This window comes from Leguminivora glycinivorella, chromosome 21 (assembly GCF_023078275.1).
Source record: "Leguminivora glycinivorella isolate SPB_JAAS2020 chromosome 21, LegGlyc_1.1, whole genome shotgun sequence".
Lineage (NCBI taxonomy): Eukaryota > Metazoa > Arthropoda > Insecta > Lepidoptera > Tortricidae > Leguminivora > Leguminivora glycinivorella.
Genome location: NC_062991.1, coordinates 13,651,555 through 13,658,124, shown reverse-complemented (window position 1 = coordinate 13,658,124; position 6,570 = coordinate 13,651,555). Strand labels below are relative to the sequence as shown.

The following is a 6,570-nucleotide window of genomic DNA, read 5'->3' as shown; positions in this document are numbered from 1 at the left end:
AATAATAATTTGAAATTAGTTCCTAAAAACTGACGGCATTGTACCATAAACAAGAGTAATAGAGCTGCTTAATTTTGACGTTTCATTTAATTCGGTTATTTCTGAAGGATTTGGCGGCTAGATAAAAGTCATCAGTTTACTGAAAAAAAAAAAATTAGTAACAATTCTCATTAAATAAGGTTGCTAAGAGAGTAGAGTTCATGTATAAATTAATAAAAAAATAATACTCGGTGTAAACTTGAATGAGTTTTACTTACTGTATTAACCATGAGATAAGGTATAAAACATACTAGTTTGTTACTCCAAAGATATAAAGAAATTGTGTTATTTTGCGAGTGTCCATAACTGGACCCGGAAAACTGCGTACCTCCGTTCCGTGGACAAGGATCAATTTACAAAAACCAAAATTTACAAGAAACAATCCTATGTTAAAATAACCCAAACTAATTTTATTTGGGGTATATAAAATTGTCTCATTGAGTATTAGTTTGCTTTAAATGTAAATTTTTAAACTTATTTCACCGTTCATATTGGGGGATCCATTACTGGAGAACTGCCGTCCATGATTGGAGAAAAAGCACCTTGTTTTAATTTGTTAATTATGAAGAAACCAATAGGAGTATCTATTCTGCAATGCGCTGGAAATGTAAAAGAAAGATAAGACATTCAAGTTTTAACACGTTTAGCGGTAGAATTTTTACATGTTCCAGTGAAATATCGAAAATAGGCAAAATTTCATCTTAAACTGTCCATGATTGGGCCCGTTACCTTATAGTCGTTGGATAAGTTCGGTTCGGTACAAAACTTTTTTCTCTACACTTAAATAGGTTTGTAAAAAAGTTTTCGAATAAAAGTGACATTATTCTAAAACAAATTTAAAAATGATTTTGCGCTACCTCTTTCTTAGTTTGCCCCTTCTATTCGGGCCCCGTAACGCCTAGGGTTCTGTTGCCTACGTATTGACTTATTGGGGTGGCGTTCTTTTGTGACATGTCGAAACCTGCGCTGGTCTGATGTTGGAATCCATGAAGAGTTGAGGGATTTTTTAGCAACTCAAGCATTTTCTCTTGTAAATTAACACATTTATTTTTTATGTTACAGTGATTCTTCATCGGACCAAGGCCGATTTGTCCAGGACCAAATATTGGATCTCCTGGGCTTCCTGGAACAAGGACTAGTGATTGTTTCGAGGAGCTGTCATGGTGTTGGCTCTTGATATTTTATCGTGAAACGCAGGTATCCTTTCAATTGCTAGTTTTTCAATTCCACATTCGGCGTTAAAATACAACTTTGCCCCCTTGTATAACAAATAACTATTAGTGCCAAGCCCTTTGCACACGCCAATGGTTGGAAACTTCTGATTTATTCGTGATCATTATTATTGCAGATTTAATGATGACGGCGCGTCGGAACCCAAACGTCAAGAATCGCCGACGTTCACGGAAGCAGCTACAATGAGCGGAGAATCTGAGAGCCAGGTAATAAGTTTAACAAAATTGAAAATATCTGTGTATCTACAATGCCAACAATAGAGGAAAAACGACTTAACCCTTTAATGCACAGCGATGTATATATGCATCATCTATTTTTGACTGCCTGTGTGGTGACGGGTTAAGAATTTCACCACCCCCTTTCTTCCCGCGGGTGTCGTAGAAGGCGACTATGGGATATGGGTTAAATTGTGGCGGAGGCGAGAGGCTGGCAACCTGTCACTGCAATGTCACAGTTTCGTTTTCTTTCAACCCCTTATTTGCCAAGAGTGGCACTGAAGCTTTAGTAGTTTCATGTGTTCTGCCTACCCCTTTATGGGATACAGGCGTGATTGTATGTATGTATGTATGTATTTTTGACTGTAATGACAGCATGTCAAAATACAAATTTGAATTAATCTTTGTCAAGGTCATGCATTTAAGGGTTAAATTTATAAAAATAAAAGCTTGAATTCATAAAAAATACTGAACTGATTAGTTGAAAAGAGTTATGTCCCTTTTTTAACAGACTTTTTTTATCGAAAATAAAGGAGGTTATATAATTATTAGGGTTCATGTTTTTCTTTAACTTTACCGCCGCTCCAAATCTCAAGGAAGGGGGTTCTCAATTCGTCTGTATTTTTTTTGGTTTTAGGGTTCCGTACTAAAAAGGTACAAAAGGAACCTTTATGGTCCCACTCTGTCCGTATGTCTGTCTGTCTGTCATATTTCTAAATATCTCGAGAACTAGGTACTATTGCTATCGATTTGAAATTTGGAACAGGTATGAACATTTTTAACTTTTAATGGCAAACTGTAAATCATGTCAAGCTACTACGTCAAGTGGGGTATCATATGAAAAAGCTCAAATTGTACATATAAAACTATTTTTAACCGCCGCCTCAAATCTGTCAAGGAAGGAAGGTTCTAGGGATGGTCAGAGGGCGCTGCGAGTCCTTGTATAGATTACTCATATGAGAGATAATTTCGACCTCAGCAGCTCTGACCTGGGTGGCCGAGCGGAAATAGGCATCTGCCGCGATTGCAGGGTACGTTGGTTCGATTCCAGCCTCAGGCACTGGAGGCCTTGGTCACTTTTTCTTTCATATGTGTAATTTATTTCGGTTTTAAAAACTAATCAGATTTAAAATTCAATTTAACCACCCTTGCGGATTTTATCGAACAGATCGAACTACAAATGAATACGAGATTATACGTAAAAAAATCTCTTCTAAATAAAGATTAAACTATGCAAATGAGTTAACATTAAGAAAGAATTATCCCTGAAAAACTAACATACTAAACAGGTCGCGCAAATTAGTTAGCGAATTCACCGATACCTATAGGTAATTATAGTCAAATCTTTAAAGTTATAGGTACATATGAGATACATGAGATTATTTTAACTTTTGTAAGTTTGTACGGATACGGAACCCTCGGTGAGCCAGTCCGACTCGCACTTGACCGGTTTCTTTATGTTGTCAATTTCTCTGTTGCTACTGGACCGATTTCATTTTTTTTTGATTGAATGTATATATGTATACAGATTTGAGATTAGTCCTATTTTTATCAAAACCCAGTTCTGATGATGGGATCCTGGAGAAATCAAGGCAACTCCTCGAATCTTGAAGGCATACATGTGGTGATTTTTGTGTTTTTATAAGAACAGCATGCATATACGTACGGAACAGTGACATTTGGTGCAGTGGAACTGCTGATGATGGTCAGAACGGAACTCCTCAAGTCTGAAAGGCACACTCATAGTGACTTTGGTATTTTTATAAGAACAGCATGCATTTATGTTCAGAACAGTGGAACTCGGTGCAATGGAACTGATGATGATGAAAATGGATCAGAATGGAACTCCTCAAATCTGCACGGCACACTTATAATGAATTTGGTATTTATATGAGAATAGCTTTAATTTAAGTACATTCATAACAGTGACATTTGGTGCAGTGGAACTGCTGATGATGGTCATAAAGTAACTCCTCAAATCTAGACGACACACTTATAGTGACTTAATTTGGTATTATTATAAGAACAGTATGCATTTACGTTCAGAACAGTGGTCGCGTTAGAGCTCGCGGGTTCGAACCCCGGATCGCACTTATGAGGTTTTCGGAATTTATGTGCGAAATGTCATTTGATATTTGCCAGTAGCTTTTCGCTGAAGGACAGCATCGTGAGGAAACCGGGCAATCCTAATAAAGCCCTAATTACCCATCGGGTTGGAAGGTCAGATGGAAGTCGCTTTCGTTAAACTAGTGCCTACGCCAAATCTTGGGATTGATTGTCAAAGCAGACCCCAGGCTCCCAAAGACCATAACTTTAATTTATTCAGGTATACATATATTGGTTTTTGTGTTATTATAAGAACAGCATGCGTTTACGTACGGTCGACTACATGTATACACTTTTTATAGAATAGAATAGAATAGAAGAAATTTATTCAGAAAACGCTTAAATTTAGGAATTACATAGACAGTACTAGTTTATTATTAAGCGTCACTGAAAGGGTCTCCACTCAGCTTAATGTCAAGATACCACTTAAGAATCTCGACGCTGGTCTTCCGTGGAAACCCTTCCGAGAGAGCGCAACTACATGCTAAAGTACATAATAGTGTTTATATATAGGTAAGTGCAAAACCTGAAATAGATACCAAAGATACCATACACCAAAGAAAAAGCGATCAAGCTCACTCGTATAGGTAGGTACAAAGAGTTTCAAAAATTTAATTTGGTATGATTGTTATTATTTAAATGAAGACCACAATTTAAATGTAGACCACAAAGAAAGAAAGAATTTACGAAATTAATTACGAAATTACGGCACCGAAACAGTCGTCATTAAAGGTGAAGTAGAATTTAACGCTATAATGTAATATAATACAATATAAGGGGGGCACTCTTTCCATTTGGACAGGCCCAGCTGAGTTTAATTTTTTTTTTGTGAATTTAAAATATGTTTTTTTAATTTACATTTAAATGATCCAATTGATGGTGAATTTCTTATAGGTGGAGGAATATTGTTCCAGCACTTCGTGGCAGAGTATTTATTTATTTATTTTCAGCTTATTGCATCGTAATAAGGTGAAAAAATGGATACATCTCTTTGTAGTCGACTGTACCGAACAGTGACATTTGGTGCAGTGGAACTGCTGATGATGATCAGAACGGAACTCCTCAAATTTGAACGAGACACTTATTATGACTTTGGTTTTTAGGATTCCGTACCTCAAAAAGGAAAAACGGAACCCTCATAGGATCACTCGTGCGCCTGTCTGTCCGTCTGTCACAGCCTATTTTCTCCAAAATTACTTGAGTTTGGGGTTGGTGCTGCTTATGATGATCAGAACGAAACTTCTCAAAGACGACACAAAGGGATATTATCTTTGTTTGCTAAGCATATTGAGTTTTTAACTCAAATTTTGTCAAACTCGATTTCTTATAGGTAGTCGGATATTGGATTCATGACGAATTGAGGGAACTCTTTAAACCTTAATGGTAGGTATACGTTATTGATGTATTCATTTGTATTTCCATCAAATAACCAGACATTGAAAGCAGTTTTAAAAAATACACATTTCTACACAACATGGAACTTGACTGTACTTAAAATAAAATATTTAATACCATGCATGAAATAAAGCATCAGATAAATATAAGGAAAACATGGATAGAAGTTATTTTTAAATACAAATTCTATTTAATTCGTCAGGTAGAAATATATAAAGTAAATGAGTTGAACGTGACGTCACTCAATTCGATTTCATATTAGCAAAACGTTAAAATTCGTTTTGACAGTTCTTAAAGGGAAGCTGATTTGACTAGGAGGCAAGTAGCCTATTCAACATTCGTAAGTACCTTTCACCAGAACTCCAAAAGCGGCGGTTTTTTAGGGTTCCGTACCAAAAAGGTACAAAAGGAACCTTTATGGTGCCGTTCCGTCCGTCTTGTGTGTCCGTCCGTCTGTCACATAACTTAATATCTCGAGAACTACTTATATTACGGCTTTTTAACCGGAGCTACAGTCCGGTCTGGGAGAAAGCGAAAGCGAAACTTGGCATGTATTAAGTGCAAAATAGCAATAGAGTGCGATGAAAAAACATTTTTCCCCTCACTAGCTCGGAAACACGTGTTTTGTCCTTTAATACCAGCGGGTAAAAACGCATTTTATCCACTAGTGGGTAAAGTAATTTGACCTTGAATAAAGTCAAATTAACTGCTTTAAAATTGATAAATGTAGGTGAATCTACTAATAAAGATGATTTACCACCTGTGGAACTACTGGAAGCAGTGATAAACGCATTTTTTGCGTTTACTTTCCTCGCTATAGTGAGGGGAAAAGTTTTGTGTTACACTCGGGTGCAAATGTATTTTACTTCTCGTGTTTAACACTTTCGCTACCAAGAACCCGACTGTCGGGCACACCGCTCGTAGAAGCGTAGCCGATTACATGGGGAAACCCGTATGTAGCGAAAATGTCGTAGCGCCGCGTAGAGCCCGGTTTCGAAAGTGTTAAAACACGCAAGTTTAGGATTCTATTCTCGAACCACTCGCTTCGCTCGTGGTTCAACTATAGAATCCTTTCACTTTTCAATTCCACACTCGGCGTTAAAATACAACTTTGCCCCCTAGTATAACAAATAACTGTTAATTAATGTTCATTGACTAAATCACAATTATCACAGGAATGCGGAGCACCTAGCTACTACTGAAATGGAGGACCCGGACCTGTTAGCGACATGGAACTGACCAGGACCGTCGTGGGCTCCTCATGTGCCACCCCCGGATACCTTTTCTGATTGTGGTGTTTACAGTACAGTGTACATATTCATGAAAAAAAAATTGTAGGTACTTTTTTACATTTTTAAAAAACGCACTCTGCATGGTTTTGGAGTTTCGACATGGGTTGTGGTCGTGCTAGATAAAAACCCCCAGGCAAGAGCAAACAATTTTTTTCCTAGCCTATATTTGTGACCCACTGCAAAGGCCTCTCTTTTCTTCCGCCACCCATCACGTTTTGCCGCCTGCTTCGGCTAGCCGCTGCAAAATACGTCGAGGTCATCTCGCCTCGTGTTTTTTGGTCTACCTCTGC

At 37.5% G+C, this 6,570-nt stretch overlaps 1 long non-coding RNA gene across 1 annotated transcript; it reads left to right on the top strand.

The window, feature by feature from the left end:
- The first annotated feature begins 1,145 nt into the window (after nt 1–1,145).
- Nucleotides 1,146–6,365, top strand: LOC125237515. Its single transcript, XR_007178338.1, has 3 exons — nt 1,146–1,236; nt 1,388–1,478; nt 6,164–6,365. It is a non-coding gene; the product is annotated as an uncharacterized LOC125237515 (long non-coding RNA).
- The last annotated feature ends 205 nt before the right edge of the window (nt 6,366–6,570 follow it).